Genomic DNA, 25962 nt, shown 5'->3' with positions numbered 1-25962 from the left:
AGTTCTTCCTTTTCTCATTTCCGCTACTTCTTATCACTTTCGTATTTGGTCTTTCTGTTTAATCCCAATTCATGTTCTGTACTGATTACTCTATTTACTCCATTTCAGTAGAACCTGTTATTCCTTTTTCACTGAGGATAGCAATGTCGCCATCCATTCTTATCATTGATATTCTTTCACCTTGAATTTTAGTTCCACCCTCGAAACTAGTTTTATTTCCGTCAGTGTTTCTTCGATGTACAGGTTGAACAGTAGGGGTGAGAGAATACATCTTAAGTCTTACACCCTTTTTAATCCGAGCAATTCCCTCTTGTCTTCCACTCTTACTTTTTCCACTTGGCTCTCGTACATATTGGATACTACCTGTCGTTTCATAAAGCTTACTCCTATATTTCTTGAACATCTTGCACGTTTCGCATTGCTGAACTCTTTTTCCAGGCCGACAAGTTTGCTCCCATTGTCAATCACAACGTCAGAATGACTCACTGGTGCCTTTACCTTTCTCAAAGTCAAACTCATCTCATGTAAAACATCCCAAAGTTTCCTTCCCATTCTTCTGTATATTATTCTTGTCAGCTACTTGGATGCATGAGCTGTTAAACTGACTTTACAATAATTCTCGCACATATAGATTCTTGCAGTCTTCACACTTCTGAAGATAATGTATTCCGGAAATGAGATGGAATGTCGTCAGCGTCATACATTCTATATACTAACGTGAATAGTCGTTTTGTTACCACTTCCCCTCAGTTATTTTAGAAACTCTGATGGCGTGTCCCTTCTGCCTTATTCGGTGTTACGACTTCCAAAGCTGTTTTAAATCTATCTTCATGCTGGAATCCCTGTCTCTGCTGTATCGACTCCTGTTTCTCCTTCTGTCACTTCATCAGACTAGTCTTTCCCGTCATAGAGGCCTTCAGTGTACTCTTCCCACATATTCGCTCTCTCCTATGCATTTAACAATTTAATTCCCGTTTCACTCTTAACGTTGCCAGCCTTGCTTTTAATTTTACCGAAAGTTGTCTTTGTTTTACTATATGCTGAGTCAGTCCTTCCGACAATCATTTCTTCTTCGATCTCTTCACATCTTTCATGCATCCATTTCCCTTAGCTTCCCTACGCTTCCTATTTATTTCTTTCCTAAGAGAATGTATTCCTGAATTTGCCTGCATGTCTTTGTACTTCCTTCTTCCAGTGATTGACTTAAGTATTTTTTCTGTTATCCTTGATGTCTTTGAAACTACCTCCCTTGTATCTCTGTTTTTCTTTCTAGCTTCAGTGATTGCTCTTTTTAGAGATGTTCATTCCTCATCAACTGAACTGCCTTCTGGGCTATACCATATCGCAGTATCCATTGCCTCAGAGAATTTCAAGCGCATCTTTCCATTTCTTGGCACTTCCGGATCTCACTACTTTGTGAATTTTTTCCTCTTGATTAGTATTTTATAATTAGCTTACTATTCTCGCTGCTGAATTGAGATCTGAGTCTACATCTGCTCCTGGAATCCCTTACAATCCAAAATCTGATTTCGGAATCGGCCTGACCATGATGTAATCCAACTGAAATCTTCCAGTATCTCCTTCCGTTTTCCAAGGATACCTCCACCTCTTGTAAGTGGCAGAACAGAGTACTCACCATTACTAGCTCAAATGTATTGCAGAATTCAATTATTCTTTCTCCTCTCACATTCCTAGTACCAACCCCATATTATCCCGTACCTTCTACTTCCGCACAACTGCATTCCAGTTCCCCATGACTGTTACATTTTCATATCCCTTTACGTACTGAATTATCGGCTCAGTATCCTCATATACTTTCGTCCTCGCTTCATCTCTTCATCTTCTGCTTGCGACATCGGCATGTATACCTGAGCTACCGTTGGCGGTGTTGATTTGCTGTCTATCCTGATAGGAACAACCCTACCCCTGAACTGTTCACATTAACTCATCCTCTGCCCTACCTTCCTATTCATAACGAATCTTCCTCCCGTTACACCATTTCTGAAAATACCCTGTACTGACCTGACCAGAAATACTTGTGTTCTTTCCATATCACTCCACGACCCACTATATCTACACTGAGGCTTTGCACTTCCCTTTTCAAGTTTTCTAGCATCCTTACCACGTTGAAACTTCTGACATTGAAAGCTCAGAGTCGTAGAGCGTTGTCTTATATTTTAAATATTCAATCTTTCTCAGAGCCACCTCCCTCTAGTCAATCCCCTCGCTGAGAACCGAATGGAGAGATAATCAAGATTCTCTTTCAATTATAAGCCTAATGTCGTGCGGATATACATTATGTGTTTTAATGCAGTTGTTTCCATTGCATTCTGCATCCTTATGCTGTTGATCATTGCTGATTCTTCCGCTTTTAATGGCAGTTTCCCAACCGAGAACCAAAGAGTGCCCTCAAACTCCGTCCGCTCGTCTGCCCTGTCTGTGAAAGCCGTTGGCAGGATGGAGGTGATTTCTTATGCCGGAAGTCTTTAGCTGCCGTTAATACTAATTTTTATGCAAAGTGTAAGACGTAGCGGCGTTCGAACCTAGGACCGAGGACGTTTGGATTACTACTGATACGCTACTTCTTACCACTACACCGCGGTTGCCTCTGCAGTAAGATATTAGAACTGATGGAAAATCACAAAGGATTCGGAAAATCTTATACATTACCAGCACTTAAGACGGCCATTATCTCAGTCATAGTCACTGATACAAGTGGGGCAGTTGATAATCTATGGTAGCCTAACCTGTTCAAGAAGTGAAACAGATGGAGTGTTCCCACTAGGAAATAATTAGAAACATCCTGAGAAGTGCCACAGGATTTTTCGTTTAAACAGATCATCTGCTGCTAACACAAAGCAACTATGAGAACGACAGACACATTTATGCTTGTATGAAGGGAATAAATTAATGTTAGCAACACACAAAACAGTTTACATGCTAGTAAAAGAAACGTTATCATAAGCGATGAAGCTCACAATGAAAACTGAAGATCAACCAAAGAGGGGAAAAGCAGTTTTCAGCCAACAGAATAAACATCGACGAGAAATAGAACATTTAGGGACACGTTTGTACCGTTTGACGCAGATGCATGAATATCCTTATCAAAAAGATCATACACTCCCGGAAATTGAAATAAGAACACCGTGAATTCATTGTCCCAGGAAGGGGAAACTTTATTGACACATTCCTGGGGTCAGATACATCACATGATCACACTGACAGAACCACAGGCACATAGACACAGGCAACAGAGCATGCACAATGTCGGCACTAGTACAGTGTATATCCACCTTTCGCAGCAATGCAGGCTGCTATTCTCCCATGGAGACGATCGTAGAGATGCTGGATGTAGTTCTGTGGAACGGCTTGCCATGCCATTTCCACCTGGCGCTTCAGTTGGACCAGCGTTTGTGCTGGACGTGCAGACCGCGTGAGACGACGCTTCATCCAGTCCCAAACATGCTCAATGGGGGACAGATCCGGAGATCTTGCTGGCCAGGGTAGTTGACTTACACCTTCTAGAGCACGTTGGGTGGCACGGGATACATGCGGACGTGCATTGTCCTGTTGGAACAGCAAGTTCCCTTGCCGGTCTACGAATGGTAGAACGATGGGTTCGATGACGGTTTGGATGTACCGTGCACTATTCAGTGTCCCCTCGACGATCACCAGAGGTGTACGGCCAGTGTAGGAGACCGCTCCCCGCACCATGATGCCAGGTGTTGGCCCTGTGTGTCTCGGTCGTATGCAGTCCTGATTGTGGCGCTCACCTGCACGGCGCCAAACACGCATACGACCATCATTGGCGCCAAGGCAGAAGCGACTCTCATCGCTGAAGACGACACGTCACCATTCGTCCCTCCATTCACGCCTGGAGGCGGGCTGCACGATGTTGGGGCGTGAGCGGAAGACGGCCTAACGGTGTGCGGGACCGTAGCCCAGCTTCATGGAGACGGTTGCGAATGGTCCTCGCCGATACCCCAGGAGCAACAGTGTCCCTAATTTGCTGGGAAGTGGCGGTGCGGTCCCCTACGGCACTGCGTAGGGTCCTACGGTCTTGGCGTGTATCCGTGCGTCGCTGCGGTCCGGTCCCAGGTCGACGGGCACGTGCACCTTCCGCCGACCACTGGCGACAACATCGATGTACAGTGGAGACCTCACGCCCCACGTGTTGAGCAATTCGGCGGTACGTCCACCCAGCCTCCCGCATGCCCACTATACGCCCTCGCTCAAAGTCCGTCAACTGCACATACGGTTCACGTCCACGCTGTCGCGGCATGCTACCAGTGTTAAAGACTGCGATGGAGCTCCGTATGCCACAGCAAACTGGCTGACACTGACGGCGGCGGTGCACAAATGCTGCGCAGCTAGCGCCATTCGACGGCCAACACCGCCGTTCCTGGTGTGTCCGCTGTGCCGTGCGTGTGATCATTGCTTGTACAGCCCTCTCGCAGTGTCCGGAGCAAGTATGGTGGGTCTGACACACCGGTGTCAATGTGTTCTTTTTTCCATTTCCAGTAGTTTATTTCTGTCAAAGATTGTTTCAGCTGCCTCAAGTGTAGTGAGAGCATAGCCTAATTCTGCTCTATTGTTGACTGAGGGACGTAGATATAGGTTCACTGACTCATCCAGAAAAGTAAAGATAGTATTTTATGTTCGACGACTACAGAGCAGACTCCTGCGCATCGCTTGCGTGTGTAGAACTACACTGACTAATGCGTTCTTTGTTATGCTGGCCCTATCATTGAGGAAAATGTGCGGACTCTATCTACTCAAAAGACGGAACAGAAACAGCGGAGGGGATACAAGATGGGAGAGCTACATACAAGAATAAAATAATGAACGCGTCGATAAAGACATGTTTAAGTACAGACTAATTGGCACCCTGGTGCACATCGTCTAGCACTGTGCCAATAGGCGAGATTTTTGAGTTCAGGACAGCAGACCCGCTGGTAGGGAAACGCAATGTAGATCTATGGCACAAGCCGAATACGCTGACATATTTAACGAACTGGATATTACTGGATGTCAGACAGCTTGGAAGAGTCGACACTTCTAAACCACGAGCACCACATCGTCCTTCCGAATTTGGAGAGGAAATGAACCTTGGGTATCTTCCGGAAGTACAGCTCGTAACAAATTTATCTCTTAATTACTGTAGCCTCGACGAAGAAAGAAAATTAAACGTGCCATGGCAGCACAGTATCTGTGATTCCTAAATTTCAGTTTTGTAAGAACTGTAATCACATTGTGCCACCTTTTAATATATCTACGTACTCTGACAACTCTGTGATGTAGGGAAATGTGGCGTCGTTGAGTGATTGTAGAAGGATACGAGCTGACTTTGACACAATTTCTAGTTAGTTTGATCGATGGCGGCTAGCTCCAAATATACAAAAATGTAAGTTCATGCTGACGATCAGGAAAAACAATCCCGTAATGTTCGAATACAGTGTTAGTAGTGTTTGGTGCACACAGTCACGTCGACTGAATAAGTAGGCGTAACGCTGCAAAGCGATGCGAAATGAAACGAGCATGTATGGACTGTAGTAGGGAAGCTGAGTGATGGACTTAGATTTGTTGGGAGAATTTTGGAAAAGTCTAGGTAACGTATAAGAAGGAGCACAAGCTTGGATTATAGATAGAGGCCTACTATTTACAAATCTATTTTGGATGTGGAGACTGAGAGTTCGTCCGTTTTGATTGATGTCTTGAAAGGACAGACTGTTTTTCGAGGAGGTCGTTTTGATTTTACTTTTTCTGTTACAATCCAATCGGTCAATGTTGGTTGACTGTTGAAATAATTCGTATTGATACTATTACTAAGTCTACAGCTACGTCTTTGGAGCTGGTGCTTCCTCATGATGTTCTTGGTTATCGGACGTTCATGATCACTATGTCTCAAGTTCGTGGTGTCGGAGAAACATCGACAATTTTTTTTATTGATAAGCTATTGTGTGTTAGGACAAGGAAAGCGGTCATATCCTTTCGAAGGAAGCATCCCGGTATATATTTTAAGCGATTTAGGGAAATCACAGAAAACCTAAACCAGAATAGCGGTGCACGGTTTCGAACAGTAGTCCTCCCGATTGCGAGTCTAGTGTATTAACCGTCATTTGTTAAGAGACCAAGCATTGAACAATGGTGCGGTCCATTCTACATTACTGTTAGAGTTTTTGGGATCCAACCATGTTGGATTAAAGGAAGACATCGAAGGTATTCAGAAGCTGTCTACTACCTTCGTTACCGGTAGGTTCGATCAACACGCAAGTATTAGGAAGATGCTTTAGGAACTCGAATGGGAATTTTTTTAAATTTGTGGTTGGGTTTAGTGGGACCAAACTGCTGAGGTCATCAGTCATTGGGCATACACACTAATTAAACTAACTTAAATGCCCGGGGGAGGACTCGAACCATCGACGGGGGCAGCCGCGCGAACCGTGACAAGGCGTCCCAAACTGCAATGCTACCCCGCGCGGCAAAATGGGAATCGCTGGAGGGGAGGTGACGTCATTTTCAAGGAACACAGTTGCGGAAAATTTAGAGAGTCGTCATTTGAAGATGACTGCAGAACGATTCTAATGGCGCCTCGTCATCATGTCGTCACCAACACGCGAGTCGCCCAATGTGACGTCACATAAAGTAAGACTTGCAGCTTGCCGGCCGAACTTCCCCGGATGGGGCCTCCTGGCCGTCAGCGCCACACGAGCATGTCATTTTCATATCTCCTGACAACTCTTTTTATTGTGACTTTGCAGTCTGTTGCTTTCATGGTAATTTCGGGCAAACTTGCTAAGCGGTATTCTAAAATCCTTCATGCTTTCGAGAACCGTTTTCCTGTATAGGTTGTCGTAAATGAGTTTAAAATCGATGTGCAGATAAAGCAGTTGCTCGTTACTTTCGTAAAATTTCTCTACCTGACGACGACAACGATAAGACGAGATAAATTAGTGCTACGGAAGCCTACAGACAGTCATTCTTTCATCAATCTACTTTCAAGTGGAACAGGAAAGGAAATGTACGTAGCTGTAAATACAGAAATATAAACTTCGACTTGTGCCTGAAGACTGCTGTTTTCTATTCTCTTCCTATGAAGTAATGTGGAACCAGCGTCTGCTCTCAAAAGTCTCATACGTTTTTCAGGTTTACGCTTCCTTTGTGTTTCTTATGCTGGAAGACAATTCATGCAAAGTGGATACAGTAGTGTACCTTCGGTATTAAAAAAAAAAAAAAAAGAGAGAGAGAGAGATAACAGTTGAGCTGGCTGTTATATTTGCGTTGAAGATAATTTGCCATTGTTTGCCTGACATTCTGCCTTTGTTTGTGTGGCTGTTAAAATTACCAAGGCTATGTTTTCTTACATGGTCAGGCTGCGGCACCTAACAACTTCACTTGAAACACAGACAAAGTGATCACGAAACTTAGACCAATGCGTCACGGCAAATTCTTTAATTCCCGATATACAGGCGTTAGCTTAACTATTTAATTCGGTGTATGATCTTTTTTCGTCGGAATGTTAGTTACTAGCTCATAAAGGCTAGTGTCTCTTCTGTTATTGAAGGAAATCACGCAAAATGCTACGTGACGCGAAAGCTGGACGGGTATTTACACCCCTGGTTTTGAGAACGAATGTAGTTCCTTCTTCATTGGACCCACTTTGTTCAAAATGGTTCACATGGCTCTGGGCACTATGGGACTTAACGTCTGAGGTCATCAGTCCCCTAGAACTGAGAACTACTTAAACCTAACTAACGTAAGGACATCACACATATCCATGCCCGAGAAGGGATTCGAACCTGCGACCGTTGCGGTACGCGGTTGCAGTCGCCCACTTTGTCACTAGAACGAATTCAGATAACTGCTGCTAGCGTTTTTTCAGAAGCTATCGCATCAGCAGTGACAGTATGCAAATTAAAATACTTGATTGATGACAAAGGTCACGTAAAAGTCAGTTGGGCCGACATAGCGTCTTACTACGTGTCAGATTACAACACAACTATTCTAAAAGGTATATAGAACCGTCTGCTAATCATTTTGTTCTTTTCCGTTGCGTGCGGGGCCCTATAAAGAAACAACACAACGTGTAATTGTCTGCTTTAAGGTTTTAAGTCGATTTGACTATTCAAATATTGTGCACAGAGTTTCTAAGGCAGATCAAATAGTTTTATACAAGTGCTGAAAGAGTACATTTTAGTTTGGTTGCTGTATTAGTCATGAAGAGAAAAATCATAAACGTTTATAATGTAATATTTCATAAGATCCACTGGAAGTCCTCCAAAATCTTGCTGCCGCTAATCAAATTATTATTCGGTCCTTTTCGGAGCTACCAACGTTTGCAGTGATATGACGCTGTCCTGCAAGTTATCCTATTTTACGCTTACGTCTACATCTGTACAACACAACTGCATCCACCCTCTTCCACACTCTAACCTTTGATGGAGCACTCTATTTCTATTCATGTCTGGCTTCATGGATCTGACAGCCATGTGGACCATCAGGGATTTTTTCCTGGTGGTGGGCTGCAAAGGGATCCACTTTGCACCATTATGCCGACTGAGAAGCTGCGTGAATTAATAGTTAGAGCTCTAACGTCTAGGAAGCTGGCAGCACCAGGAAAACGGTTTTTTGACACCATGCCCTTCATCTGTATCCGAATGACTCCTAATGGCAGAGTACGACAAGACAGTTGGTCAGAATCGCGTGGTCCCCTGTCCCTGATCGTGGATTCACTTTTACTGCACCTTCCAGTGAATCATTCTTGGACGTCGCAGTAGATCACTCACCAAACTACATATTTCTTTAGCTACGGATATTATATAGAGTTCTTCCCGTTTCAGTATATCTTCATATTTTATTTGTTCGCGTAATTTTTAACATTTCAAATCTTTCCACTCTCTTCTTCACCATATTTGCTACAGTCCACGTTCAATTGGGTGTACACTTTCGGAAACTTCTTCCTGATTGCAATGACATCTGACAACAATAATCTTATTCTAACGAAAAAAGTTTTCTTCGGCCATCCCAATATGCGTCTGATATATACCTTGCTTCATCCATGGTACGTAATCTTTATTCTTCCTTAGGAGAAAATTAAGCAAATATTTGTTCTCCTTTATACTTGTCTTTTTTCCAGTTTATTGAATTTGTGATGTGCTCACTCATCTATCTCCCTAGTAATGTCACTTTCGACGATACGGAATAAGGACGACAGAACATCCAGTTCTCGAACGGAGAAAACCTTCCACCGAGCCGTGAACCGAACCTGGGCTTCTTCGCTTAGCAATCCGCTAAGATGACCATAGAGCTGTCGAAGCGGATATTCTACTTCAGGAGCTATTTGTTTATTTTCATTACATTAAACATATTCTGTGACAGCTGCGATTTCCACTACTTCCGATAAGTTTTCAGTGTATTCCCTACAAATATGTAAATGTTTAACATAGGTTCCTGTATCCTTACACCTTTATTTCTGTTCTGAAATTTTCTTACCCTTTAATCACAACTTCTTCGACTTACTAATAGCAGCACGAGGTACGAACAGCAGAGACAATTAGTTGCAATCTTCCCATACCGTTTCTAAACTTTGTAATTCATGATACTACGCTTTTGTTATTGCCACCTGGATTTTGTAAATTTATTATTAGGCTGTCTCTGTACTTCAGCAACAATATTCTAAGTATTCGTACGCGAATAATTTGTTTAAGAACCATAGTACACAGTTCGAATTTTCTATTTCACTTCTTTATTCAGCTAAAATGATTTTCCAAGTCCTCTGGGATGCATGAAGTGGCCGATACAAGTTATGCCTTGGCCGTTTCAGAATATTCTGTTCCCAAGAACGTGTAGTAGTGCCCACATTTGCTTATGTGAACCCATAGATGCATGATTGCTTTTATTTTTCTTTTAGTTTTTGTGACCTACCTGAGAGAAAACCTTGATCGCTACATAGTAATTTATATCAGTCTATCTAAAGATTACTTAATGCAATCTTAATTTAGAGCTCACTGATTCATTGCGGTGAACCTTAATTGTAGTGGTTATTCGGTAAGTAGATCACGACAGTGTATCTAGTGTAGGTCATTCAAAGGAGACAAGTTAAATAGTTACCACATGATGATGCCAGCTACCATATCTGATCGTATGTTAGCGCATTACAGGCCGTAGCAGTCCGACTGGCAAGCAGTTATCTAATCAGACCTTCACCCACACAGGGTGACAATCATTCAAATGAAAGACGGCTGTTTACACTGTGACACCCTTCTCTTCTCCCTGCCTTTACCCTTCGTCTCTCACAGGGTCGGCATGTTAACCTGGATTTGGCAATGTTAGGGGTAAAGGGTGGCCCGATGCCCTCCCTGTTTCCATCATTCCCCCCCCCCCCCCACCCTCCCTTCCTCCCCTCCCCTTTCCCAGTGCGGAACTTGAGTACCCCATCTGTCTGCGTCTACCGTTAACCAGATGAGACTGTGGGCTATTCACCTAGTCACATGCGGGAAACCGTCAAAAACCCAAATCGAGTCTGCCCGGCCTGCGACGTTAATCCACCACACAAATTCTATCCGGGACAGGCGCACCACCCTGTCTTTCTTCGGCAGCGTGCAAATGTTCAAGGCTATCAGCGAGCGTCATTTACTTCACCATCATGTAGAGCTTTCACTGTCACTTTAATTTCAACTAGCACTTTTGTAATTTCCGCTGTGTGGTAAATTTTGAGTACACTAATTTCACCTTACGTGCATAGAAAAAATGTGAACATTTTCTGACATGGATATGAACATTTCGTGCCAAAGAGGGATCAAAGATTCTTTGGGCAAGTTATTGGACTGCGTTGCTTGAATTACGTTTCACTAAAAAAAGCTTAGCACCGAATAAAATACATTTTACCTGAAATACACAGTATTTATTAGTGACCAACTCCTTCTACTTTTCTGACGAGATTCTTCGTAGAACCAACTGATTTACATACTCTTAGTAATATCAGTTAGCGTGGATTTAACATCAAAACTAACTTCTGCACATCTTCTGTGCGGTACTGATACTATGAAATGGTTGAAATCGCTCTAAGAGCTATGGGACTTAACATCTGAGGTCATCAGTCCCATAGACTTAGATATACTTAAACCTAACTAAACAAACGACACCACACTCACCCATGCCCGAGGTAGGATTCGAACCAGCGACCGTAGCAACACTGCGGTTCCGGACTGAAGCGCCTTGAGCCGCTCCGCCACAGCGGCCGGCACTGATATTCTCTTCCGAATGGAAATATGTTGGAGATTTTCAGTTGTAGCACACCCTTGAGGATCATTTCACTATCTGCGGAAGCGACATCGGCGTATATGTCCTTTTGCAGTTGCGTTTATATGACAACATCTACATCAGTGAAGCTCTCCTCACAGTGGAACTATGGAAAGAGAAGTGCAACTAGTGTTCTACCTAAATTTCCTTAACATGAAAAGCTTATGCTGTGCATGACAGCGACAGAATTTGAGTTTGGGAAGACACCATTTCAAATACTTGTCCGGATTTAATCTTATATTGACTTCTCTAAATCGCTTAAGACAAATAGTGGGATAATTTATTTGTTAAGGATACGACTGTTTCCTTTCTCCATCCCCTCATAATCTTACATTTTACAACGCCTGTAACAGCTTCGTTGTTGACGTGATTTGATCGCTAGTCTTCTATTCCTTTCATGCCATAAGATGTTTCAATTCCTTTGACATCTACTTAAGCACGAAACCGTACATCGGAACACGACCATTTGATAGAAATCGCTATTATTGTGGCTAAAAGTAAATTGATACAGAAAACTGAAATATTTTTGGAACATAGTAACTAGAACACAGCGAACTTTTTAGAACTTATTTCAATACACACAGTCGTGATCGCACTTAATTACTAAATTTTTATATTTAAATAAGCGGTTTTGACCTTCTAAGAGACCATCTTCAGAACTTAAATTCCTTGATGACTGTAGGATCAGTTGGTGTGCAAAGGATCCATCAGTGAAAGCGTGACGAACACAGCAGTGTTCCCACGCCTTCACAGACGGACCTGCTTCAAGCCGACGGTTGCTACGGCTGTCAAGGAATGTAAGCTCTTAAGATAATCTCTTAAAATATCGAAACACTGATGTGTTCTCCAACTCTTAATAGACGGATCTGCTCCACGCCAACGATACCTACAGTCGTCAAGGAATGACACCTTAGAAGATCAAAACCTTTCATCTAAAAATAAAAATAAACAATCTAAGTGCGTTCACGACTTTGTGTAATGCAATAAATTATAAACTTCAAAATGTTGACGTAAAGAAAAATCTCTGAAAGTTCACTAATGAGCCAGAAGATACTAAGCTTATTAGTATATTTACTCTACTGATATTGATTGTGCAGTAACGATACAATTCGCACATAAGCATTTACAAGCCCTGCAGTACGTATGCGTCAACTATTCCGAAACCAAATGAAGAATAAGGCGTAGATTGAATGTTATGTTTACGGACATTACTGAACAACCACGCGATCTATTTCCTTACTTAGACGGCATACTTTCTGTGACATCAATTCGGCACTGACACGATTTGTATAAAGTGTGCGCGTTTCAATTAGTTTTGCCGGCTTAAGGGGCACGTGACGCGGGAACAGGTGAAGGACTCAGGCGTAATGCCGCCAAGCTGTGGTCGGTAGGCTCGCTGCGTGGGAAGCGACGCTCCGCTCTTGAAGGGGATAGTTCTCCGCGAGTGCCGCTGGCCTGGGTCGCCCTCGCAAAGTAATCGCCTCTCAAAAGGGAGCCACGTCCTGAAGGGCTGCACTTTCCCAGTACCGCGGTACGCTCGTCTCCGTACTTTCCTTCCATTTGTAACTCGTGTTAGCATAATAGTGTGCGTAAATGAATGTCAGCACTTGGCATGTAATGTGTGGGAGGTGCAAAATTGTTCCCTTGTTTTCTAAGTTAATTCTTATACACAGTATTTACGGTACTTACGTTTCAGTGATCGTATTGAGAAAAATAGTGGGCTCATTCATATACAATTATGAAGGATTTTAAGCTCCGTTTCGTGCTTGAAAAGAATAAAGTAGATTATTGGGTCCACTTTCATGCAAGAACAGCTTTAATGCTTATTTTAAAAACAAAATGTTTCACCACAGTTGTTACATCTCCCGTCGGTAAGCAGAAAAAGTGACCAAAATAAAAATGTTGCGATGAGAAGTTGAGAAAACCATGTAGCTAGCATATCTCTCAGCAAGTTCTCTACACTACAGCAGCAAGCTCCCTTACGTAAAGGGTTGTTGCTCGAGTGGATAGGCAGAAAACAAAACTAAATAACCAAAGACGTATCGATGAAGTGATTTCCGTATTTTCAAGGAAAGAAACAAAAATGTGACAAATGTGATTCTGAGAAATGATGAAGCATGTCAGTCATCTGTCTTGATTGGTTCACGGAATCCATAAGAAAACGCACAGGTAAGTCATTGCAGGAAAGGAAGAATGTTACAGTTTTTGTCGGTACAGATCAGGGTTTTGTGTCCCATCTGTGGTGGCGAAACCCAGACAGGACACAGATAAAAACTGAAACATATCGTAACGTTACTTAAGGAATCATTTAACGGGAGTGATTTAAGTAAACGACACCGGAAGGGATTTTAACCCCATTTTTCTCGAATGCGGTAACAGTAAATTTAACCTGCCGCTCGCTTCATGCTACTGTGATCGATGCCATTAGTATACTAAAGACGTTCTGGGACGGAGAAAGATGGAAGCAGGAACCGGCTATTACAATCATCCTGGTATTCACGAAAACAACGCAAAATCAAAATAATGCTGCATTGATGAAAATGTTCAATAAAACAAAACCAATCGCCGTTATATAGGTTTATTTCTGGGCATCCAGTTTCGACGTTAGACTACGTCATCTTCAGGCCTACACTGCTCCAGTCCAGTAACTTTCGTGCTACAGTTATAGCAATGCCTTTAACTGGTCTCGTAATAGCTATTAAGGGCATACGTGCTCGATGGACAACAGTCAGCAGATAGCAGTCAAGTTGCCCGCAGTAGCTATTACGAGACCAGTTAAAGGCACTGCTATATTTGTAGCACGAAACTTACTGGATTGGAGCAGTTTAGGCCTGAAGATGACGTAGTCTAACGTCGAAACTGGTTGCCTAGAAATAAGCCTATAGAGCGGCGATTGGTCTTGTTTTATTGAACACTGAACAGCCGTAGTTCCATACTCCACCAGAAGATGGATTTATACTCATTGATGGAAATGAGTGAATAAAAAGGTAGCTTATAGCGTAGGTAGGAAGATTTACAGAGATTTAAAAAATGAAGAATCCAATACGAAATTAGAAAGCTTTCGATTGTCGCACAGTACATACTGCATGCTCAGATTAAAGGAGAGTGCTTCACAAAGATAACGGGAAAAACGGATATAACATAGCTAGGAGGCTACTTCGGACCGAAAATATCGTCCTAATTACTCTCAGTTGGAAACAGCAGTGCACATACGACAGTCTTTACTCATCGGTGCGTTGTGGCCCACTGAAGAACGCTCAAGTCTTGGTCTGTTAAAGCTGAAGCTACGATTGCTCATTGTACAGCAATGCATTCATTTCAGTGCTCAAAGGAGCCGGCGTATATTTCTGACACACTGATTTGATGTTAGTCTGCAGGCTTTCGTGGGTATTATCACCGAAGTCAAAATCTTTTGAGTTGTTAGGCTGCGTCATATTTCTTTTTTCATTTACCTAATGATCAATAAGAAATGTGTCTTTTGCAGTCCAGAGTACACTAACTTCCCACAACTTTTCCGAAAGGTGAAATCAATTTCGCCTTTACTTGATAAAGAGCTGCCGGTTTTCTCACTCTGCTTCGACTGCCTTTCATTTCTGGTGTGAAATGGTAGCCTCAGGTCTCCTCCACAGTAATGAATCACACAATGAAATGAATTAATTTCTTTTTTCAATAGACTAAACATTCGTATTCAGTTCTTTGCGAGAAGTGTACTATAGCTACCGTCCCTTCTGGTATGCCTATGCCGTGAGACAACAGATTCAACTGTAACAAACGATCCTACAAAAACATTTCTAGCACCTTCCCGATATGTGGTCTCCGCCTTAACACATTCTGCACGTTACTTATCTTCGAGAGAAGTGTGAAAACGTAGAATTCAGCTACCGACTTCTGAAGTATAACTAATCAGCGACTCCTTATATCCCCTTACTTGGCTTCTATGAGAGGCTGTCAAGGTATTATAGTTTATCTGTTTAAGTAAAGGACAGTAAACTAGTTTGAAGAGATGTACAAATAAAACTTTTTGAAAGAACAAGATAATACTCAAAGTTAGCTGCCGTGTTAGATATAGTGTAAAAGAAATTTATGTTAAAGCAATATCTGGAGTACCGTAATAAATTTTCATAGCGGGAAAAACTCTCGGTTAAATCTGGTTCAAATGACTCCAAGCACTATGGAACTTAACATCTGAGGTCATCAGTCCCCTAGACTTTGAACTACTTAAACGTAACTAGCCTAAGGACATCACACACATCTATGCCCGAAGCAGGATTCTATCCTGCGACTGTAGCAGCAGCGGGGTTCCGGACTGAAGCGCCTAGAATCGCTCGGTCACAACGGCCGGCAGTTAAATCTAGCTTTTGGATCTTAACGTGCTGTGCGAGGGGTTCGGGTTGGAGCACTGTGGGCAGAACCTGAGACTTCGAAAGGAACAGATTTAACCTGTAGCCAGCGACAAGCCCTCCGTCTTCAGGCCATAAGTGGCCCATCGGGACCATCCGACCGCCGTGTCATCCTCAGGTGAGGATGCAGATAGGATGGTTTTCTTTGACCGAAGCCGCTACTAAGCTGTCGAGTAGCTCCTCAATTGACATCACAAGGCTAAGTGCACCCCGTAAAATGGCAACAGCGCATGTCGGCCTGGATTGTCACCCATCCAAGCGCCGGATACGCCCGACAGCGCTTAACTTCGGTGATCTGACGGGAACCGGTGTATCCTCTGCGGCAAAGCCGTTGCCTTAGCCAGCGACAAGGTCAGCAAAAAAAGAGATTCTTTGTACTCCGTATAAGTGGTGTGCCACGTACGTTGTGCAGTATGTTCCTGGTACATTGGTTCACTGAATGCAGTGAAAAAGCGCAACAATTGCGCTATACAGTATTGCAGTGCCTGCGTTGTTCTAATATTTTTTGCAACGTCCTGAGACATGCAAGCATGTCTGAAGGAACGACTGCACAGATCGGCAGCAGTATGAAATAGTGAATCAAATTTGCTAATCTTGCTAAGCCTTGACGGTCTGGAGAGCGTGCTCTGGTGGTCGAGGCTGCCAAGCCGACCGCTCGCGCAAAGCGGAAGATCCGGGTTCGAGTCCGTACATAAATTTTCATTGTCACCAATGTATAGTGCAGCAAGAGTCTAGCAATATTAGCCAATTCGAATAAGATTCTCGTATTTTATCGCTGCAGCGCAGTTACATCAGTCATGCATGCTTGTCTGAATGACATTAAAAAGTAAATCAGAGCAAAGCAGGCACAGCAATTTAGTATGTCAGGATTACTAACAGAGCTTAAACTTTAGCCACACGTTTCTTCCTGTACGGGAATCGCAGTATCTGTGCCAGTAGAGAATGTAGACCAAAGCGGTGACGTATGGAAGTTTGGGTCGCTTAATTGATCGTGCTCGGGCGGTCCTCGCAGAAGATTCGGTTTCGAATTCCGGCCGATCATCAAATTTCCATTATCAGCAACGTGTAGCGCAGCTAAAATTTGGCAACATTCGCAAATGCGAATACGATGCTCGTATTACAATTACGCTAAGCTGAGTTGTTTCCGCAACGAAGAGAATCACATAACACTACTTTTGCACTTACAATTTTTCAACTCTTCATCATTAAACCTATCCTCATACCGGTGTATCACTACCAACGTAGAACTAAAAATGGAGAAAAGCAACCCCACCGTGGCAGAAGCATGCAGTGCTGAATGCAAGCTAGAGGAGAAACTGTTTTCAAGAAAAAGTTCCATGATTTCTGTGGTGTCACCGCCAGACACCACACTTGGTAGCCTTTAAATCAGCCGCGGTCCGTTAGTATACGTCGGACCCGCGAGTCGCTACTATCAATGATTGCAGACCGAGCGCCGCTACACGGCAGGTCTAGAGAGACATCCGAGCACTCACCCAGTTGTACAGCCGACTTTGCTAGCGATGGTTCACTGACTTCTATGCTCTCATTTGCCGAGACGATAGTTAGCATAGCCTTCAGCTACGTTATTTGCTACGACCTAGCAAGGCGCCAGTATCCGTAATATTGATATTGTGAATCATGTACCATAAAGAGCGACGTTCTCCATTAATGGATTAAAGTTAAGTATTCCACTAGCTACGTCCGTTTTTCTCAATTCAAATTCCCTTGTCGTGTTCCAGACCTCACGCAAGCCTGCGTGAGCTGAAACGCTTGCATATCGGCCTCCTTTAACTATACGGTTGGCTCTCCTGTCAACCACAAGAATTTCGTTCCAAACAAGAGACAAATGGGGTGTAATTGATATTTGTACTGTAGTGAAGATGTCTACAGGGCAATACGTATACAAAAATGAATGAGTGTAAGAAGTGAAACGAAAAGACATTTCTCTATAATAGGCCACCGGAGGATACTGGCCCCTCGTACCAACATACTGAGCAACCTCCAAAATTTCGTCAGTTGAATACGGGTTCTCTGTATACGGAGTTTTTACGATATTTTTACGGTGTTGTTGGAGGGCTGCTTAACTGTCGTGTTAGTGAATCTATTTTTATTCTGGTCTATCCAACCACTGAACAAACTGTAATTCAACCATTTCAGACGTTAACAATGCGGTTGTTAATGATAGCCCGCATCTCGTGGTCTCGCTTCCCACGCCTGGGTTCCCGGGTTCGATTCCCGGCGGGGTAAGGGATTTTCTCTGCCTCGTGATGGCTGGGTGTTGTGTGATGTCCTTAGGTTATTTAGGTTTAAGTAGTTCTAAGTTCTAAGGGACTGATGACCATAGATGTTAAGTCCCATAGTGCTCAGAGCAATTTGAACCATTTTTTTGTTAATGGTAGCACCCTAATTTTTGAACTGGACTTGTTTTTTCGCTAAAAGATTTTCCCTAAGTCAAAATTATTGTATATTGCAATTTCAGAAATAATGCAAACGATGTACACAATAAAAGCTTGTGTATCATTGTGCACTTGTTCTTGCCACAAATATAATCGTCTTTCTGTCCTCCGGTGAGTAGTGTTTGGCTCTATGAATGTTCTACGGCTGCCGTGAAACTCTGTAAATAAGCACTGCCGGCCGAATTCCCTGTAGTTCGAGCTCTCGCTAATAGGCTTATCTCCGCCTCTATGGAATACTTGCAGGTTACACATCTCTGTCTATAGTACTTACGAAAATGTCTCTCTCCTCTGCGTATAATCGAAATAATTAGACAAGTAGGAGAATGAAAACGTTGATGAGGTTAGGTTGTGCGAATGAAAAATGGAACTATCCGTTTTCCTCCAGTACATTGCTTCGAACACGGCGTTTCTTCATATAGTGCTGCAGGGCTTGCAAAAATTTGAACACTATCATAGTAAGTGCGTGTAAAGCAACTGTATGAATAGTCATCGATATGAACAACTAACGAATATCAGTCGATCATCTTCTGTTCAGAATAAATCATACAAAGGATTCATGGGCATCGAATACAAACCACCATAGGTGCCCATCACTAACATGAACAGAGAAAGAAGTTTATTCAGTTGCTTAACGGCTTTAGAAGCGAGAAGTTTATTTCTTTCAGACCACAATTTCTGTGAAATCGAGTAACTTTTTGGTACTTTTTGGTCTTTTTTAAAACTATCCAGATAATCTAAGAGTCGATATACAAAGTTATTGGGTGAATTTGTGGAGAACACAATATACTTCTATTCTTTTACTGAAAGTCCAGCATAGTTTTGTGGTATCGCTTCTGATCTTTACTCCACTCCATGATGTATAGTATACTTTTAGTGTCTCTGTGTATCAAAGTATGTGGAAACAAGTCCGTAATTTTGAAACAATGCTGTACAAACTCATGTCGGTTTTCAGGGATAGAAAGGTAGATAATTCGTTCCGGCTGATAACTTATGTGTACAAGTATTAACTGACTATCAATATTCTGTCATTAATATAAAAGTATGATGCGGACTACATTTCAGCAAATCTAATTCCTTTAATCCTCACGTATTTCAATTTAACTCAACATGCTTTCATCATTTTCACTGTAGCTTCATCTATTGAACCACTAGTGTCTTCATAACACTATATGTATTGCAGTTTATTGCTCGAATTTATGTTTCGACTCTGAATACGTCATTTCGCTGTTCTTCGTACATTATACTTTTCTGTAATATTCTAAGAGTTTATGATGAACACTGTAGCACGTACGACATTTTCATCGACATTAACGAAGGCTATTAGTCCAATTTACACGATTGACGGGACGATTTAGCACATGTTTCCAGTAAGCTTAACAGCAGTTCAGACATCGCATCGATCTCTTTAGCTCCACTGAAGGAGTTCGCGTGTGCAAAACACTGCCGCAGTGAAGAAGAAGAAGTAATTTTGAAATCAGAAGCTGGCAGCTTAGAAGCATGCCGAAATTACTGCTGTGGTAGGAGGGAAGACATAATTAAAGAGCGCCGGTTCATTAGGACTTAGAGATTTGTTTTGGAGCGTACTTCATTTCACTAATGACACACGTGACGAACCTCCGTTTCCGTCAGATGCGAGACTTTCCATCGGCTGCTACCGACTCACATTCAAACTCTCTCTATGTTCCGCTGTCAGTTCTCTTACTGCACTCTTTGCTGTAGGCTATGGATATGTTTCGCTTAACTCTAATACAATCCCACTGCCTTAATTAGCTCAACCGGACTGATACTTTGCTTTTTATGTCTCTTAAAAAATCAAACACAAACTATATCCACATTGTAAAAAAAAATAGGATTAGAATGTAATTTTCAGCTAACCAAAGTAACGAACAGGCAACTTCTCTGATCCCATTTTTCCATAGATACCTTACTAGTTAAAAGCCTTGTATTTTTCCTGCAGTTTATGCTACTTAGTGGCTGGGATATGTCGATTTTTGCTTTACGAGGTCGATGTCAGTAAATTGTCTACCCTCGTTGCTGCTGTACTCTATTATTTGGAAGAATGCTATAGCAGAAGCTAAGTGTACTGTAAAGAAGCAACCAAACTGATATTGCATTACATATACAATCAGAGCGTTTAGTATTAGGTATCGGAACCCCATCTCAGTTTACTAAAGATAAGTACCCTGATAGGTAAACATTCAGCTGTGTTAACCGCTAGATCTGTAAAATTCAAACTATAATACGCATAAAAATATAAGAAAACGAATAAAAATACTTCACCGTTATCGTCTGTAAATTTCTTTCTTAACCTCAACGGACATGGCTGCTGCTGTCGTACTGAGGACTCAGCCAACAGAAAGTCGCAAAGCCAATTTTCGAGAAACAATGAAATACGATGTGTGTGAAAAAGCAGTGACATTGACAACACTGAGAACCATCTGGCGACGCTGTGTTCTTCTGCTGCTGTAGACCGGTGGGTTGCTCCCCTCCAAATGCTCAGTCGACGTTTCAACTCCGTGCAGCTAACACGTGATTTTTGAGAGCGCTGTCACGGAAGCTGTGTTTTTGTCGCTTGTTACAAAATGCCATCAAGTTTTGCTCTAAACTTGGGGAATGTGTGAGTGTGAAATTTTGAAACAAGTCTATGGGGAAATTTCCTTATTAAGAGAAAAAGTTTTTCCCTGCCAAAAATCTTTTCTGGAAGGCCGAGAACACGTTCAAAATGAACCTCGCCCACAGGGACCTTAATCTTCAAAACCTGACGAAAATGTCGAACGTGTCCGTGCTCTTGTGAGATCAGACAAATTTTGTTCCTCCAGGACAGATTGTCAACCAAATGTGTTACAAATATGACGTTGAAACGGTGAATGGAGAGATATCGGACATCGAAGGCAATTGCATGCTCCATCATGACAACATCGCATGCCATACGAATGCTTGCATCTCGGAATTTTTTACGCCAATAGGCATTCCTATTGCTCCACAGATCCGCTGTTCAGCTGATCTGAGACCTTACTATTTTTTGCTTTTCCCGAAAAACATTTCAATAGAATGGCCTTTTTGGGTCTCTGGAGAACTATCAAAAGAACGTTACTGACGTGGGATAGACCAGAGGAGTTGAAGCCTTTTAGCGCAAGTACCACGACTCGGAACAACTCCGAAGTGCATGGACGCGCAAGCTATCTACTTTGAAAGGTTTAATATTACTATGTGAAAAAAGAAATAAAAACTCTGATAGATAAAAAATCAGTCTCATTGCTTTTCTCAAAAACTCGTACTCTTTAGATTATGGAGACAATGCAATGGCTTTGGGCGCTAACTGTATCTGGTGGTCTCAATTTGCAGTGTGTTTTATTTCTATGTCGGATCTATACGATTCTTAAAGATCCCTAATGGCTTTCCTATGTCAAACAATGTTCTCTCATTTACTTTTCCTTTGTTTTATTGATGGTGGTCAATCGGATCTAGCTTTTTAGGTGTGTATATAGAGAATGGTTTGTTTTTAACACACGAAGTTAAAGCGCCGCTGGATAAGTGAATCATGGGGACCATGCACTCAACACAACCTACACTCACGCAAGAAATAAAGATGACAGTTCTGTCAGTCACGTTCTCCCTGAATAACGGTCACGTATCCTTCGCTTTTGGCGCCCAGCTGTCTACAAAGATTTTTATCAATTTGCGAAGAAAATAATAATAATTAAAAGCTGTTTCACATTGTGTTTAGTGTCTGTATGAAATTTAATGCTAATTAAGTTACTTGCAACACATTTTAGTGGTTGTAATCATCAGTGAAACTGATTCTCTTACATTCATGATTTGATACTATACTATACTGCGTTAGTTGGAAGTGGCGAGTCTCTCGAATTTTGAGAAAACACATTATATTCTGTTATTTAGAACAAAAAGAGTTATACCAATAGCCGATGTTGTGCACGGGCAGGAGTTAGTAAAAGAGTAGAACATTCCAAATATCTCGTTGCGCACCTTAAACGTGAAACAAAAGGAGCATGTTACTGATCCTCTCAAAACGTTAAGTTCAGTTTCTTTTGCTCTTCGTGTAATTGCTAGTCTCGGAAATGGTCTAAACAACCTCCTAACATGTTCTGCATGTTAGCACTCAATAATGTCTTTCTGAATAATTTTCTACATCTACATTTACGCCTACATAGCCGCCGTATGGTGGCTGCTGGTGATACCCCGTGCCATATCTTGTCACTTCCTTTCCTGTTCCACTCGCCAATAGAGCGAGGGAGGCGACAGTCTCTATGCCTCCGTACGAGCCCTAATTTCTCGTATCGTATCTTCGTGGTCCTTACGCGCAAATTTTGTTGGTGGCAGTAGAATCGTTCGGTAATCAGCGCCAAATGCCGTTTCTCTAAAGTTTCTCAATTGTGTTTCTGGAAAAGGACGTCGTCTTATCTCCAGGGATTCCCATTTGAGTTCCCGAAGCATCTGCGTAACACTTACGTGTTGATCAAACTTGCCGGTAACAAATCTAGCACCCCGACTCTGAAATGCTTAGATATCTTCCTTCAATCTGTGCTGGTACGGGTCTTTCCTAAAATTCTCCCAATAAACCGAAGTCGGGCATTCTCCTTCCCTACCATAGTTCTCACATGCTCGTTCCATCTCATACCGTTTTGCAACGTTTAGCCCGGATGTTTAGACTGCTTCACCGTACCAAGCAGGAAACAGGTTTGTTTAGCTACTCATCCCCATTAACTAATTTTTCAACATTTAGAACCAGCTGCCATTCGTCAAACCAACTAAAATTTTTAAGTCGTCTGGTGTCTTCCTATTGTCACTCAACTCCGACACCTTACTGGAAACAACGCCATCGTCAGCAAACAACCTCAGATTGCTGCCCACATTGTCTTCCATATTGTTAATGTTTATGGAGAACAGCAGCGGTCCGATGACACCTTCCTGGGGCACTCCTGACGACATCCTTATCTCTGATGAACGCTCACCGTCGAGGACTACACACTGGGTTCTTATTTTTGAATTCTTCGAGCCACTCACATATCTGTGAAAATTATTCCATATCCTAGTACGTTCGTTAAGAGCCTACATGCAGCACTGTGTCAAAAGCTTTCCTAAAATCTAGACATATGGAATCGGCCTGTTACCCTTCATCCATAGTTCTCAGTACATCATGTGAGAAAAAGGCAAGTTGAGTTTCGCTCCAGCGATGCTTTCTAAAACCATGGTGATTCGTGGACAAAAGTTTATCAGTCTCAAGAAAGTTAATTGTATTATAAATGAGAATATGTTCAAGGCTCTGCAGCAAATGGAGGTTAGGGATATTGGTCTGTAATTTTATGGGTCTATTTTTCTACCCTTATTTACCGGAGTCAACTGCGTTTTTCTCCAGTGGCTTCGGACTTTGTGCTGGGCGAGAGATTCGCGATAAATGCAAGCTAAGTAAGGGGCCAATGTCGTAGTTTACTCTTTGTAAAATCGCACTGTGATTCAATCTGGCCATGGTGATTTATTTTCTTTTAAATCTTTCAGCTGTTTCTATACGTCAGATACACTTATCTCTATGTCGTCCATACGGGAGGCTGACCGGTGGCCAAACGACGGTGTACGATTCTCCTGTGTGAGCGAGTTTCTGGAGGATGTCCTGAAACGTTGAAACAATAAAAATGTCTAATAAAAAATGTAATGAAACGATTGTAACGGTTGAGCACATACTCAACTGAGCCGTCGTTTAAAACAATAGCTGAAGGGATGATAGTGCAGAAGAATCGCAGGTGCAGATCTAGAGATAATTACATGCTCACCATCGTTGCTTTTGGTGGATGAAGCAGTTATACTAAAATGAAGGAAGAGTTACAGCCGACAACCAACAAGGATGAGAGCTGCAGACCAGACTTAGCGTTGATGACCGAAACGACATGCAGCTGTTGGTACTCGACTGCAACATGTTTCCTGAAATTTACTATATCTTCTATGCAAGTGAAACAAACTCAAGAAGTGTTTCACTATAACTGTCGTAAGTTAATAATCTGTACTATCCGGCATCGAAGATATTGTTACTGGTTTGAGGACGTAAAATTTCCGTCTCTCTACACCAATATTTTGTTTTAAATTCACTTGCTTGCAGTTTTTTTAAATAATAATTTACTATTAAGTATTCATAGTACGTCAATACAATCAAACTCATATGTAAACATGTGTTGAAGATTTCAGACCGTTGCTGAAAATCATACACAGTCCGATCGAAAGTATGACATGTATTGGTAGACATTAATTCGGGTCTATAAACTCTTCGTTGTTATGAGTGCCGATCGCTGTTCAGTGAGGTGTTTGAATGTCTACGGAAATACGGTAGCCCATTATTCCTCAAGAGACGGACACCAGAGAAGGTTGAAATATTGGGCCGTGTGGTTCCAGGCGCTACAGTCTGGAGCCGAGCGACCGCTCCGGTCGCAGTTTCTAATCCTGCCTTGGGCATGGATGTGTGTGATGTCCTCAGGTTAGGTTTAATTAGTTCTAAGTTCTAGGCGACTGATGACCTCAGATGTTAAGTCGCATAGTGCTCAGCGCCATTTGAACCATTTTTAGAAATATAGGATACTGGTGTCTGGAGAGAAGTCGACGTTTTAACTCATCCCAAAGATGCAAAGATCGGTACTCTATGCTGGTCAGTGCAGTTCAGGAATGTTGTTGTGCACCACTCATTATCTCACAGATCCTTTTTATAATGGTACACTCTGCCACGCTCGTAAACTCTTCGTCTCCAGACCGATTCTCTACTTTTGTTGAGTGCAAAAAGGGACCACACTCCTTAAAAAAAAAATCATGTCTTTGACAAGGGCCGCCATAAATTCCTCTCCTGTGCCAAACTCTTTAATTCAGAGTTGCACGTCCAACCTACGTCCTCGATTTGATCATAATGTATTCCAATGTCTTCCTCTACAGCTTTCACTCTACGATTTTCTGTAGTATCATCGAAGATTTTTCTAATGTCTTGACACATGGACTATCATCCTGCCCATCCTTCCTTTCAGCATTTTCCATATATTCCTTTCCTCTCCCATTCTGCCCAGAACTCTTCGTCCCTTAGTTTATTAGTCCACCTAACTTTCAACATTCGTCTGTAGCACCACATCTCAAATGCTTCGATTCTCTTCTGGTGCATGTTTCCCACTTGCCCTGTCACTCTACCATGCAATGCTCTTGTAAGTTTTGCGTGTTAACGTGTCTCTCCCTACAGCTTAACCCTATTTTTCTCAGAATTTCAAACATCTTGCAGCACCTGACATTGTCGAACGCTTCTTCAAGGTCGATAAATCCTATGAACCTGATTGGATTTATCTTTAGTCTTGCTTCCATTATCAACTGCCACGTCAAAACTGCCTCTCTGGTGCCTTTACCTTTCAGAAATCCAAACTGATAGTCATCCAATACGTCCTCAACTTTGTTTTCTATTCATCTATATATTAATCTTGTCAGCAACTTGGATGCATGAACCATTAAGCTGATGGTGCGATGATTCTTTTTGGGCCTTGCAATCTTCGGAATCGTCTGGATGAAAGTTTCCGAAAGTCAGATGGTATATCGCCAGACTCGTATATCCCACACACGAACGTGAACAGTTGTTTTGCTGCTACTTCCCCCAATGATTTTACAAATTCTGATGAAATGTTGTCTATCCTTTCTGCCTTATATGATCCTAAGCCTTACAAAGCTCTTTTACATTCTCATTGTACTACTTGATCTCCTGTCCCCTCTATATCGAATTCCGTTCCTTCTGCTGTCACATCAGCCAAATATTCCCCATCATAGAGGCCTTC

The 25962-nt window shown here is 42.3% G+C and overlaps 1 protein-coding gene across 2 annotated transcripts in view; it reads left to right on the top strand.

Moving 5' to 3' along the window:
- The window catches only part of LOC126268000 (uncharacterized), a 720479-nt gene that overhangs the window by 253280 nt on the left and 441237 nt on the right, over positions 1-25962 (top strand). The gene's annotated exons all lie outside the window — the stretch shown is intronic.

This window comes from Schistocerca gregaria, chromosome 4, assembly GCF_023897955.1.
Source record: "Schistocerca gregaria isolate iqSchGreg1 chromosome 4, iqSchGreg1.2, whole genome shotgun sequence".
In the NCBI taxonomy this organism is placed as follows: Eukaryota; Metazoa; Arthropoda; class Insecta; order Orthoptera; family Acrididae; genus Schistocerca; species Schistocerca gregaria.
This window is presented reverse-complemented; position numbering and strand designations above follow the sequence as displayed.